Source organism: Arachis stenosperma, chromosome 10 (assembly GCF_014773155.1).
Source record: "Arachis stenosperma cultivar V10309 chromosome 10, arast.V10309.gnm1.PFL2, whole genome shotgun sequence".
NCBI lineage: Eukaryota > Viridiplantae > Streptophyta > Magnoliopsida > Fabales > Fabaceae > Arachis > Arachis stenosperma.
This window is the reverse complement of record NC_080386.1, coordinates 21,099,347-21,114,653: the sequence shown is the minus strand read 5'-3', so window position 1 is coordinate 21,114,653 and position 15,307 is coordinate 21,099,347. Positions and strand designations below refer to the sequence as shown.

Sequence of the window (15,307 nt, the reverse complement as noted above, 5' to 3'; positions counted from 1 at the left end):
AGGTTGAGTCTGTTTGAAGAGAATATAATAGTTGTGAGGGAAGAGACACAATCTGAAGGGCTTGCAATGTGAGTTTTTCAAAAATATTTCAACCTTATAACATTTTTATTTTCAAAGTCAATTTTAACCTTTTATTTTTCTTCTTGTTTAGAGTTCCGATTCAACTTTGTCTATCACTGTCCCAAACAACCTCTATGACGAAAAATGAAAAAACACCTGAGACAGTAAATGAATCAACCCCTCTGCTACAAATTGAAGGAATTAAAAAAAAGTAATAAATAATGTTCGGTGTATATTTGGTTATAGTTTGGGTGTATATTGCCACTGTTGGGGTGTATATTTTGACGATTGATCTAGGACTAGTTTTTTTACATCATGATTAAATTTATGTACCGTGCAGCACTCCTGAACCCCCCCCAAACAACTTGAAGAAAGCACACCCACGCTTCCCCCAACTCCATCTAAAATGTAAGTTCATAAATGTTTGGTTATCATCCGTATATTCTTATTTTTATAATACATTATACATGATCACGTAATAATGCAGTTCCAGAAGATGCTGTTGCGCTGATGATGATGGCACAGACAGCATCGTATGTTCCTAAAGCAGATCCGTTGTCATCATTCAGCCTTGCCTTGACTGATTCAAGCCAAGAAGAAGCAGCAACGCAGGAGGAGATGTCAACACAAGAAGGAGGGATGGAAAAAACTCCAAAAACCCCAAAGTTGCTAGAACAATTAGGGGATTTGGAGAAAAAAAATATCAAAAAGTGGGGTGAAAGCAGAAAGTAAAAGTCCACAAATTCAAAAGGAGAGTAGCGAAAAAATTTCTGGAAAGTTTGAAACTCCTGCGAGAATAAATCAGAATACGGCTGAGATGAAAGAGAAGTGCTACATCTGAAGGACGCAATTGAAGAAATACGCAGATGGGAGAACTAATGAGTTTGACAACGTGTGCACTCTGATTGCCCAAGATAAATACATTTTGACAAGAATGCACCTTGCATCACTCAAAGCAGAAAGTTATATAAAAATTGAGGTAATATTAGAATAACATTAATGTTTTTACACCAAAATTAACTGCAATGTTTATTTATGTAAATTGATTTCGGCATATTTTTCTAGATTGTATCTGCCATGTGCCTCATCCTCAACCAGAAAAATGATAAAAATGTTTTAAGAAGAAGTATACTATCTCCCCATGATATTGTGGTAATTTTACTTCTACTAATTTTGGGTGTATTTTCTGTATTCCTTAGAATGTATTTTCTCTGATCAATTGGGTCTATTTTGTATTCATTTGGGTGTATTTTTACGTTAAATTGAGTGAAAATTGTGTATTCATTTGGGTTTATTTAAAGTATTCAATTGATTGTATTTTCAGTATTTCATTTATTATTTCAGTATTATCACATATTTTATTATATAAAAATAAAAATTTTGTTCTAAAAAATATAAATAAATAAATACAAAAAATATAAATTTTTTATTCATTAAGATTAATTATTATACAAAATTTTTTATAATATTAAAATAATTTTTTAAACTACAACATAAAAATATAAAATAAATAAAATTTATTTTATATTACTTAACAAATAATTAATTTAATATATTTAAAATTTATTAACTAATTACTTTGTTAAATATATTATTATATAATATATTCTTTATCAAAATATTTGTAAAAATAAAATTTATTTAAAAAATTATATATAATACATGAAAATATTAACTTAAAATTATATTATTTATTATGTTTTTCTAAAAAAATTAAAAAAAATAAAAAATTAATATTTTCATGTATTATATATAATATTTTAAATAAATTATATTTTTAAAATATTTTTATAAAAAATTATATTATATAATAATATCTTTAATAAATGCAGTTAGTTAATAAATTTTAAGTATAATAATCTAATTATTTGTCAAATAATATAAAATAAAATTTTAATTATTTTTTATTTTTATGTTAATTATAATTTAAAATATTATTTTAATATAATTTTTTAATATTATAAAAAAATTTTGCATAATAATTAATTTTAATAAATAAAAAATACTCATATTTTATATTTAATTATTTAAGAATAAAAAATTCTGTTGCCGTTTAAAGTATTGTGTATTAAAGTATTGTCATTCAAAGTATTTATTTATGTATTAAGATATTCTATATTTATTAGAGTCCATCAATACTCTTCTTTTATATTAACCTTTGATTTTCATGTAATAAAATCTAATGACTTATATAAGTGTGGCTTATTCAATAAGCACATAATTATTGAATTCGTTTTAGACATACTCACATACCCTAAGAAAATTACTCGAGAATCAAAATTATACATAATATAAAGTATTATACAAATAAATTATATATACAATGCAATGTTATCGTTTTGTAAAGACGTGCTCTGCTAGGATTTTGTGTGCATGAGAGTGAGTGTGCCCTACTAAAATTTTGTGTACATGAGAGTGAGTGCGAATCCCATTGCATGAAAATTCAGTTTCGTAAACTAGGAAGTTAAAAAACAGAGTGAGTAACATACAATATCAAATTGTAAAAAGAGAGAATCTAAGATACCCGAATCCATATAAGATATGGAAGAGAAATTGGTGTTTCTGGAGGAAGAAGATATAAAGGAAGGTATGGAGGACTGTTCACGGAGCTTAATCGGGCATAGAATGACGGACAAGAGTTTGACATGGGTACATTGAAGGGAGTGTTTACTGCAATCTGAAATCACCCCTAAGGGTTTCAAATCAAAACACATGGAGAAAATGTATACTCATTTTTCTTTGCAAAGGAGGTTGATTTGATCAGGGTGAAAATTGGCTCTCCCTGGCTCTTTAAACAATTTCTGATTCACCTCAGAAGGTGAAGGACAGATATAAAGATTAATTAGGAAGATTTTTCAAGGACACCGATGTGAATCCAAATATGGGGTTTACCGAAATTCTATAAAACTAAAGAAGCAGCCAAGAAAATTGGAAAAAGACTTGGGGAGGTGATAGAGGTTGATACCTTTATCATGAGGAACCGAAAGAAAATCATAAAGGTGCGAGTGTCTTTGAATGTTATTCTCCCATTGCGTCAATCAATTAAGGTGGTAAGCCCTGATAAAATTGTTTCTGAAATTCTACTTAAATATGAACGATTGGGTGTTTATTGCAACTTTTTGTGGTTTTCTTGGTCATGAGACACGAAATTGCAATAGATATCTTGATAATTTTGGACAGAATCAGAAACTAGAGATGAAATGAAGGAGTGATCTGAAAGCTATAAGCGTGCGGTGGAGGCTAGAAAACTCAAAAGAAAACAACAACCCAAACCTTAAAAGGAGGAATGGAAGTTCAGAATAGTTTGGTAAAAGACCTACCCAAGTGAATCTATTAAATAGTTTTGCAAACCTTTCAATCACTGGTAAAAATAAGGCCTAGGGATTAGATGCAGTAGCAGAGGATGACGCAACTCTAAATGCTATGGGAGGGTCTACAGAAATAGAAAGGAACCAAGACAATAATAAAAAGGTGAATGAAATAGAATTCAGGAGTTTTCAGGTGGGTGCTTCACATGTTATTGCTGGAAACAAAAGAAAAAACAGAAACTCAAACATCTAGAAAGGAACTCATATATTGGAGTAGGCAGTAGTAGCATTATTAGAGTTAAAAGGAAGACTGAGAAGAGGAGAGGGAGGTGCTGTTGGGTAATTAAGGTGATGCAGAAGTGGTAAATGTTGACTGGAAAAAGGGTGCCAACCCAAAAAGGCACCCACGGTCTCATGAGAACTCTAATGTCAACTGCCGAGGTTAGGAAAAACCCCTAGGGGTTCAAACATAAAAGGGATCTAGAGATCCTATTTCCCTTAGGTGATGTTTCTATGTAAAACCAAACATCAAACCTTGTTTGTGGAGGAAAGGTTGAGGAATTGTAGTTTCAAGGATTGTGTCTGTGTCAATCCTATGGGATTAGCAGGAGGATTAGCGTTGGCTTGGAAGGAAGGGATTAAGGTGGAAGTAAAAGGTAAAGCAGAATTTTACATCTACTTTACCGTAGAAGAATTCGGAGAAGCAAGCAATTTGGGCTGTACTGAGTATTCATTCACAGTTTCGACCAGGTTCAATCTCATCAATATGAGGAGATACTTTAGATGATTTCAAAGCTGGGAGATAGGTACATGATTATCAGAGACTACAACGCTATCATGGTTAATCATAAAACAGAGGAAGGAAGAGTAAAAGCACCGCAATCAATTAAGAATTTTGTCAATTTTTGCAATGAATGTAACTTGATTGATATGAATTTCACTGGTGAAAAATTCACACAGTGGAATAGATACTGTCAAGAGAGATTAATTAGAAAAAAGTTCAACGGTGTTCTTATTTTTCCTTTCTACTAAATCTGCACATGCAAATTAAGAAAAGATTCAGATTCTAAGAAAGGTGGTGCGGAGAGGGAGTAATAGACAGAATTATCAAAGATACTCAGAGAATGGTAACCGAAGAAGGTACAACTATGTTCTAATTATTTCAGAAATTAAAAAAACAAAAGATATGAGATATTCTTTTGGCAAGCGTCAGGTACTGAAAATGCTCAAAAGGCCATGGAAAGAATTGAAAACATGTTGGAAGTTCTGAAAAGCACACCGGGGACAGCGAACAAAGAAGAGATACTAATGCTGGAGGAAGAGTTAACAAATGCCTACCTTCAAGAGGAATGCTATTGGAAGGAAAAATTTCGAATACAGTGGTTAAATGGGGTGACCAAAATACTTGGTTCTTCCACTCCAAAAATCAGCAGCAAAATAGAAAGAACAAAATCTGGCAGCTTGAAGATGAAGATGGGCATTGGTGTACAACATCTGAAGCTATTGGAGAGAGGACTAGAATGTAATTGAGGAATTATTCACCACTGTTCAACCCCAAGACCCCTCTATAATGTTGGAAGGCCTCAAAAGGAAAATTTCAGCCTCTACAAACCGAAACCTAACTCGACCGGTTAGTGAGGAGGAAATCAAACTCGCAGTATTTTCAGTTACCCAGAGGCAGCCCTGGGGAGGATGAATTTACAGGTAGATTTTTTTAGAATTATTGGAACATAGTTAAGCAGGATGTCTGCTGTGTGGTTAAGAATTTTTTTGGGGGCAGTAAAATCCTCAAAGGCTTCAACCACACCCAGATATACCTAATTCCAAAAATTTCTAATGCTATGACAATGAACCAGATCAGACCCATATTCCTGAGCACAGTTTTCTATAAATCATTTCTAAAGTTCTTGTTCACCGCCTTCAACCTCTTATGAATCAAATCATCAGCGACAGTCAAGAGTGCGTTTATTATTAGAGAAAGATTGATTAGTGATAATATTATGGTAGCCCACAAATGCATGCATTTTATGAAAAATAAATCTTATGGTGATTGTGATATGGCTCTCAAGCTTGATATGAGCAAGGCATACGACAGGGTGGAATGGAATTTTGTATGGTTTATGATGGAGAAACTGGGTTTCTGTGCTAAGTGGATTTGTTAGATGAAAGAATGTGTTTCTACTAGCTCTTATTCTGTTATTTTGGACGACTGTCCCTTTGGCTTCTTTAAGCCGACTAGAGGGCTTCGTCAAGGCGATCATCTATCTCCCTATCGTTTTTCTAATTTGTGTAGAAGGTCTTTCCTTCTTACTCCACAAGAGTGAATAGAATAACCTATTTCATGGGCTTTGACTGAACAGCAGATGTCCTACCATCAACCACCTACCTTTTACGGATGACTCTCTTTTATTTAGCAAGGCCAACTAGAACAAATGTGTTAATCTAATCAGTTTACTACATGATTATAGCAGCTTAAGTGGGCAGGTAATTAATTATAATAAGTCTGCTATTTTCTTTGATAAGAATATGCTCCAAAATCTAAATTGTGACTTTCCTGCTTTTCTTACATTAAAGACAAAGTCTCTAAGAAGTTAAACCAATGAAAGAGGAACCTACTATCAACTAGTGGGAGAGAGGTGCTGATCAAGGCTATAGGTACTGCTATTCCGATTTATTCATTAAGCTATTTTAAGGTCCTTGATTCTCTACTTGAAGAGTTGCATAAAATGATGATGATATTTTGGTGGGGGCAAAAATAACATGAACGCAGGATGCAATGGGTTAATTGGGACACCATGAGCAGAGAGAAATGTTCAAGAGGAATGGGTTTCAAAGACTTCTTGCCTTATTCTTGAAAGCAGGTTCGGGTATTCGGTAATCCTGTGCTTGGCAGAGTCTGTTGGAGGAGCGGAAGGTGTTGGAAAAAGGTGTGAAACGCAAGGTCTCTAAATCAGCCTCTACGAGAATTTTAAAGGATCCCTGGCTTGGTACCACTCCTCTATTCCGTATAGCTGCTACTGCATGCCAGAACAACAAGGAACTAGAGCACAAGATTGATTCAGGAAAGCTTCAACCCAGAAACAGCACAACTCATTTTGCAGACAAAAATAGAAGAAGACATAGATGATTACCCATTTGGATTCACAGTAGATCAGGGGAATACTCAGTCAAAACTGAGTATGCAGTAGCTTACATTTTTTTATCACCCTCCTTTGGACTAATTACATGTCCGTTTTGCTAAAAAACAGATTTGGACTCCATATGGAACCTAAAGTGTCAACCGAAGATTTGAAGTTTTATTTGGAAGATCCATGATGCCTTGCCGGTTAAAGTGAAGCTTCACCAGAGAATTCCTCAAATTGATGAAGCTTGTATTCGTTGTGGAAGACCATAATATACTCTTCATGCACTACTTTTTTTGTTCCGAAATTGTAGGAATTTGGAACCAATCTCCACTGGCAAGTTGCATCCCAAAGAATCCAAACCTGCAACCATGGTTTTGGTGTAAGAAATTAGTGGAAGAAGTCAAGAAGCACTCAGATTGAAAGTTTCACTTGAGCCAAGCTACTTACCTACTATGGGAAGTATGGAACTCGAGAAATAAATTAATTTTTGACGGCATAAGGATGGAGGCTGGGAAAATTCTGTCCTAATCTCTGAAATTTGATGAGAAATATACGAGGCATGGACTTTATTTGAGGCTACTAAATCACTGAAGTTCTCGTTTTCTACTTCTCTTCTTCTTACCCAATAACTTTACTCTTTTCAATTTTTTATTACTTTCTCTTTCTACTTCTTCAGAAACTTTAGTATTCTTTCTTTGGGAATTTTCTTTTGGCTCGTAATGCTTTATTGCTTTATGGCCTTAATGGTCATTTTGTACTTAAAGTTCTTTTCTTAGTACAATAAAATAACTATCTTAAAAAAATATAAATAAGTTATATAATCTAAAATCCACTACGAAAATATACCGATAAAAAAATATATTTTAAAATAAAAATATATGTATTTTTTATTGGTAAATTTTGGTACGATTAAGTGACACAATAATTTTTTATATTATAAACTTATTTATAATAAAATTTATGTCAAATTTTTTAATAATTTTTTTTAATGTAAATCAAAAGACAATTAATAAAAATTCATCTTTTATTTGATTTTTGAGTTTATTTTTCATAGTATTTATTCTTGCCTGAATAGATCGGCCTTTGGTGACAAGCGTCCTTGCCGAGCTATGACTTCAGTGGCTGAATTGTCCAATCTTCGGATTCGAGCTCTCTCCTTAATGCGGTGTTTACAGTATGAGCAAATGAGTGGGAAGTGTACCTGCAAAGGCACTCCAAAACTTAAGTCAGTATTTTTGTAATGTGTCCTCGAAAAATACTTTACCTTGTTTTATATGGCAAGTTGCTTGTCCGTTACATTTTTGGCATTATGATCGGTTATGAGGAGGTGGGTAACGTATCTTAATGGAGTACCGTTTTGTCGTCGGTTATGATGGGAGCATTTATCTAACCGAGTTATGGCTTATGAATGGAAGAGTTATAACGGATTATGCCGAATTATAGCTCGTTAATGACAGTCATATCAGTATTCATAACTGAAAAAAATCTCTTATCAATTGTAGCAGTTAATATTAAACGAATCAGATGGTCAACTATAAAACACGTTAAAGATTTTTCTGTCTTTATTAACTCTTGTATAATTCAGAGATTGCATACAAGTTACTAGAAGAACATCAAATTCATAATGTTAAGCTTGCATTCTAGTATAAAAGTTTTCTTGGTAATTAAAGTTAGATAAAATCGTTCTACTAATTTACATACTTTGTCAATATTAAAAAATTATAATTATTTTGGATATAAGGTTGAATGTAAAATAAACAATCCTGCCATATTATCATTAAATCTTCGGTTAATCTTTTGTAACTGCTGTATGTCAATTATAACAAAAATTAAATCAATATAAAAATGATGTTTTACAATTTTACGAATTCGACTTAAGAATATCTATTGTATTCATATCAAGAACTTTAACTTCATGTTTTGTAAAAATATAAATGTAATTTTTTTTATAAAGTTTTTCAATTCAATTCTCTTATTTTTTGGATTTAAATTTTGATAGTAAAAACTAAAATTAAAATATTTAATATATATGTCTAAATTTTTTTTTATTATAAAGTTTAGCAAAAATTATGATTTTTTTTTTAAATATTTCTCGTCAAATAGAAAAGAAAGGCAAATTTAAAGTAACGAAAAGAGGTTCATAAGTTTGAAAATTTGAAAATTTTATCCAATTAAAAAGTAATAATTGGCAGTAAATATTTTTTATATTTATTTTTAGGCATTGTCATTTGCCTTTTTAGTTATAAGAAAGAGATAATATTTAAGTTAGGCATTAAATATGTTTAACTTAATTATTAGTATAAGACATTTTATTCGTCCTTATTTTTAAATACAATATATACTTGTTATCATTAATTTTGTTTTAAGAAGACGGGACCAAGCTATGCTCTTCCTCCTCCCTTTGATTGGTCTTGTGTAAAATAATTTACTCTATTAGTAATAATGTATTAGAATTAAACTTGTGTGTACATATAACCTTTTTAATTTTATGTTAAATATGATCTTTTATTTTTTTATAATAATTTTTATTAAAATTAAATTTATTATAATGTTAAATATAATTTTTTATCATATATATTTGTTTACATATTTTTAGTTCTACTTAAAGAATAAGAGTATATGATGTAAAATTATACTCTACAATATCAAATAGGAGAAAAAACAATTGAGAGAATATATCAATTTCTGTGATATAAAAGTCATGTAGAGAATTTACCAAAGAACATTATTGCATGGCCTATTAATATCAAGACAATTATTTATGATGTTTAAAAAATGGGGTTTAATTTATTTTAAAAATTAAAAATTAATATTTAATTTAAAAATATAAAAATAAATAATTTTTAAATATTTAAAATTTATTTACTAAATAATAAATACCATAAAATCAATCTATCTATTTATACATAATAGGAGAATAATAGAAAGTTCAATATTTGACAAGTGTATAGATTAATTGATTAACAAATAGTACATTCTGAAATAGACAAGTGTTTTATTTAAATGGTAGACAAGAGTCTTGTTAATTCAAAATTTAAACATAAAATAAAATATAATAAATAATAGATATAGACAAAAAGCAAGCAGCGCAGAAATTTTTCTGCACAAGCATTAGAAGTAAATCTGTAAATACAAATCAGTTGCATGTTGAGTACATTTTTTCCTTTTTAAGATAAGAATTTGAACTTGCATTGAAATTAAAGCAAGAGTGACCAAATTTCAAATTAGAATTTTAAAAATCAAACGTTTCCTTGATTTTCTCTCTCTCTCTCTCTCTCTCTCTATTCTTTCTCGCGCTCTCTCTTAGATTTATTTTCTCTATCATCTTCTTCGTCCGTATCGAGGAAGCTAGCGAGCAGTGGTAGAAAGTATTGATCAAGTGAAAGTGTCGAAACAAGGGAAGAAGAGAAGAGCAATATCTAAGAGAAGATAAGGCAAATCTATATATAATAGGAGAGTAGTAGTAGGTTCAATGCTTGACAAGTGTGTAGACTAATTGATTAATAAATAGTACATTCTGTAGTAGATAAGTATTTTATTAAATGGTTGACAAGTGTCTTGTTAATTCAAAATTCAAACATAAAAAATAAAATATAATAAACAATAGATATAGACAAAAAGCAAGTAAGGCAGAAACTTTTTCGCACAACTCTCACCTGCACAAGCAATAGAAGTAAAAATGTAAATATAAATCAGTTGCATGTTGGGCACATTTTTTCCTTTTCAGTATCAAGATTTGAACTTACATTGAAACTAGAGCAAGGGTGAACAAATTTTAAATCAGAATTTTAAAAATCAAATCTTTCCTTGATTTTCTCTCTCTCTCTTTTCTTTTTCGCGCTCTCTCTCGAATTTATTTTCTCTATCAGCTTCTTCGTCCGTATCGAGAAAACTAGCGAGCAGTAGTAGAAAGTGTTGAACAAGTGAGAGTGTCGAAACAAGGAAAGAAGGGAAGAGCAAGATTTGAGAGAAGATGAGGCAAATCTATATATAATAAGAGAGTAGTAGTAGGTTCAATGCTTGACAAGTGTATTGACTAATTGATCAACAAATAGTACATTCTGTAGTAAACAAGTGTTTTATTTAAATAGTTGACAAGTGTCTTGTTAATTCAAAATTTAAACATAAAATAAAATATAGTAAATAATATATATAGACAAAAAGCAAGGAGGGCAGAAACTCTCCTGCACAACTCTCACCTACACAAGCATTAAAAGTAAATCTGTAAATACAAATCAGTTGAATGTTGGGCGTATTTTTTTCTTTTTAGGATCAGGATTTGAACTTGCATTGAAACTAGAATAAGAGTGAACAAATTTCAAATTAGGGTTTTAAAAATCAAATCCTTCCTTGATTTTTTTCTCTCTCTCTCTTCTTTCTCGTGGCCTCTCTCGGATTTATTTTCTCTATCATCTTCTTCGTTCGTATCGAGAAAGCTAGTGAGCAGTGGTAGAAAGTATTGATCAAGTGAGAGTGTCGAAACAAGGGAAGAAGAGAAGAGCAAGATCTGAGAGAAGATGATGCAAATCTATATATAATAGGAGAGTAGTACTAGGTTCAATGCTTGACAAGTGTATAGACTAATTGATCAACAAATAGCACATTCTGTAGTAGACAAGTGTTTTATTAAATGGTTGACAAGTGTCTTGTTAATTCAAAATCCAAACGTAAAATAAAATAAGATATAGTAAACAAAAGATATAGATAAAAAGTAAGCACGGCAGAAACTTTTCCGTACAACTCTCAACTACACAAGCAATAGAAATAAAAATATAAATACAAATCAGTTGCATGTTGGGCATTTTTTTCTTTTTAGGACAAGATTTAACTTATATTGAAACTAGAGTAAGGGTGAACAAATTTTAAATCAGGATTTTAAAAATCAAATCTTTCCTTGATTTTCTCTCACTCTTTTATTTCTCGCGCTCTCTCTTGGATTTATTTTCTCTATCATCTTCTTCGTCTATATCGAGAAAACTAGCGAGTAGTAGAAGAAAGTATTGATCAAGTGAGAGTGTCGAAACAAGGGAAGAAGAGAATAGCAAGATTTGAGAGAAGATGAGGCAAATCTATATATAATAGGAGAGTAGTAGTAGGTTCAATACTTGACAAGTGTGTAGATTAATTAATCAATAAATAGTACATTCTGTAGTGGACAAGTGTTTTATTAAATGGTTGACAAGTGTCTTGTTAATTCAAAATTCAAACATAAAATAAAATAAAATATAGTAAACAATAGATATAGACAAAAAACAAGTAGGGCATAAACTTTTTCGCACAACTCTCACCTGCACAAGTAATGAAAGTAAAAATGAAAATACAAATCAGTTGTATGTTGGGCGCATTTTTTTCTTTTTAGGATCAGGATTAGAACTTATATTGAAACTAGAGCAAGGGTGAATAAATTTCAAATAAGGATTTTAAAAATCTAATCTTTCCTTGATTTTCTCTCTATCTTTTCTTTGTCGCGCTCTCTCTCAAATTTATTTTCTCTATCAACTTCTTCGTCCATATTGAGAAAACTAGCGAGCAGTAGTAGAAAGTGTTGATCAAGTGAGAGTGTCGAAACAAAGAAAGAAGGGAAGAGCAAGATCTGAGAGAAGATGAGACAAATATATATATAATAGGAGAGTAGTAGTAGGTTCAATGTTTGGCAAGTGTATTGACTAATTGATCAACAAATAGTATATTCTGTAGTAAACAAGTGTTTTATTTAAATAGTTGACAAGTGACTTGTTAATTCAAAATTCAAACATAAAATAAAATATAGTAAACAATATATATAGACAAAAAGCAAGGAGGGCAGAAACTCTCCCGCACAACTCTCACCTGCACAAGCATTAGAAGTAAATCTGTAAATACAAAGCAGTTGCATGTTGGGTGCGTTTTTTCCTTTTTAGGATCAGAATTTGAACTTGCATTGAAACTAGAATAAGAGTGAACAAATTTCAAATTAGGGTTTTAAAAATCAAATCTTTTCTTAATTTTCTCTCTTTCTCTTCTTTCTCGCTCTCTCTCAGATTTATTTTCTCTATCATTTTCTTCGTCCATATCGAGAAAGCTAGCAGGCAGTGGTAGAAAGTATTTATCAAGTGAGAGTGTCGAAACAAGGAAAGAAGAGAAGAGCAAGATCTGAGAGAAGATGAAGCAAATCTATATATAATAGGGGAGTAGTAGTAGGTTAAATGCTTGACAAGTGTATAACCTAATTGATTAATAAATAGTACATTCTGTATTAGACAAGTGTTTTATTAAATGGTTGACAAGTGTCTTGTTAATTCAAATTTCAAACATAACAGTAAAATAAAATATAGTAAACAATAAATATAGACAAAAAGCAAGCAGGAAAAAAACTTTTCCGCACAACTCTCACCTGCACAAGCATTAGAAGTAAATATGCAAATACAAATCAGTTGCATGTTGGGCACATTTTTTCCTTTTTAGGATTAGGATTTGAACTTGCATTGAAACTAGAGCATGAGTGAACAAATTTTAAATCAGAATTTTAAAAATTAAATCTTTCCTTGATTTTCTCTCTCTCTCTCTCTCTCTCTCTCTTTTCTTTCTCGCGCTCTCTCTCGGATTTATTTTCTCTATCATCTTCTTCATTCGTATCGAGGAAGCTAGCGAGCAGTGGTAGAAAGTATTGATCAAGTGAGAGTGTCGAAACAAAGGAAGAAGAGGAGAGCAAGATCTGAGAGAAGATGAGGCAAACATAGAGAAACGAGCTTCAGGAGCAGAGGTGGACAGAGCTTTCACAGTGGAGAAGAAGCTCTCATGCCAATTCTAAATATTTATGAGGTTAGTTTGAAATATCCTTATAAATACCATGACTCTTTGTGATGTAAACAAAAACTTTAATACATATTTTCTATTTTCTTATCTCTATTTTCTTGTTATGGTATCAGAGCTCTAAAAGAGCTCTGTCGGTACCCATGGTGAAAACTTCAAAACCAAATAATCAGTTTTTATTGTCTTCTTCTCCTTTAATGGCAGAATCATCTTCTAACGTAGCACAAGATCCCACTAGCCCTTTCTATATTCATCCTAGTAAAAATCAAACCTCTATCCTTGTCACTCCTGTCCTTACTAGCAGTAACTATCACTCTTGGTGTCGATCCTTTTAAAAACAAATATGGCTTTCTCATAGGTTCTATTCCTTCTCCTCTAATTGATGATCCTCTGTTTTCAAATGGGAGCGTTGCAATAATCTGGTATTGTGTAACACCCTAACTACCAAAGTTCACGCTTCCGGCTGCGCTACTCTGATAGCTCGGACATTACGACGACTCTTATACTATTTATTACTAAAATATGAGCCTGTTTGAAACTTTAAACCGCAAATACCGTTCCCAAAAATACTTTCGTTCGATAGCGTACATCCAAAGAAACCATACAACTTACGAAAACTCATTAAAGAGTACATCCATATATATACATACATATATATAAATAATATTACAGACATTAACCAATACAGTCCCTATCCCTCTTATAGAATATATCAAGGTAAAGGCGAGGGTACAATAATTAATAATCCAAAGCAATACAGAACATCACAACAATAACTAAATAAATTCTTCGTAACCTCTGCGCCCATATCCTGAAAGGGGAAAAATGTAAGGGGTGAGAACATCATCCTCGAAAGGGTTCTCAGTAGAGGGTTTTTGGGAATTACTGTAATAGGATACATGAAGATAAACCGTACCAGTGATTAATAACCATCTTATGCCTCTTTTCAAAAACAACAGTTTACAAATAAAGTAAAGTCAAAAATCTTTTCTGAAAGAGGAACCGTTCAATTTTCAAAACATCAAAAGCCTTTCAAAAAGGTTTATCTAAACTGAACCAAAATAGCCTTTCATATTTTACTCCAAACCAGAAACACAAAACCGAAATCAACCATCGGTTTATCTCATTCCAACCACGGCCCTAGGCCCAAACAATCCAACCACAACCAATCCACCACAATCCAACAGAGTACCAGATGCAAACACAAGTAGGAAGATGCAAACACAAACAAACAGGTATCGCAAGTAGAACAATTAGCAGTTAATCACATAGGCAAACCAAGTACAATATGCATACCCAAACAATGTCACATAGATGCATATGATGCATGCCTGTCCCTAGTGGCTGATGATATCATCTGTCGGTTATATAGCCAACCCGACACGTCCTGGTAGCTAACCATGGACAGAAACACCCATCGCGGAGCAAGTAAGTTTGAGCTACAACCCCCTTGCTACTACCCGCTCAACCCAGAGCCAGTGGAATAACCACTACTGCGGCTACTACCCAGGCGGGTGTTTAACAGCTCAACCTGGAGCGAGTGGAATCACCACTACTACCGCTACTACCCAGGCGTCACAGTCTCTAACCTGGAGCAAGTGGGACGAACCACAACCCTTGCTACTACCCAGGTATCACAGTCTCTGACCCGGAGCAAGTGGGACAAACCACAACCCTTGCTACTACCCAGGTATCTCAAGCATATATTCATTCAGTTCCAACCATGGATCAACATCCATCTCAGCCATCCGGCTTAATTTCAAAATTCATAGTTAGCCATACGGCCCTCAACTCATTCGGCAATCAGCCATAAAACAATATCATACACAACTATTCCGGCTCACGGTTCAATCCAGAACCAGCCAATATTCATAATCATACACAGCCTTTCCGGCCCATAACAAAACATCACTTCCATATTCAACATCATCAAATTCATAAAACCGGCATTTAAGCCATAAATCACTTTTCTCAAGCCATTTCACTTTGAAATCAAATTTCAACTCTTTTCAGCCTTGGCTT

General features: G+C 32.3%; 1 long non-coding RNA gene across 2 annotated transcripts; it reads right to left on the bottom strand.

Moving 5' to 3' along the window:
• Nucleotides 1–2,310: 2,310 nt before the first annotated feature.
• Nucleotides 2,311–7,178, bottom strand: LOC130954115 (uncharacterized). 2 transcript variants are annotated; one of them, XR_009076184.1, is made up of 3 exons: nucleotides 6,941–7,178; nucleotides 6,500–6,853; nucleotides 2,311–6,408 (listed from the first exon to the last, which is right to left on the bottom strand). It is a non-coding gene; the product is annotated as an uncharacterized LOC130954115 (long non-coding RNA). The 2 variants fall into 2 exon arrangements; XR_009076185.1 differs by having other exon boundaries at nucleotides 2,311–6,385.
• Between the last annotated feature and the right edge of the window lie 8,129 nt (nucleotides 7,179–15,307).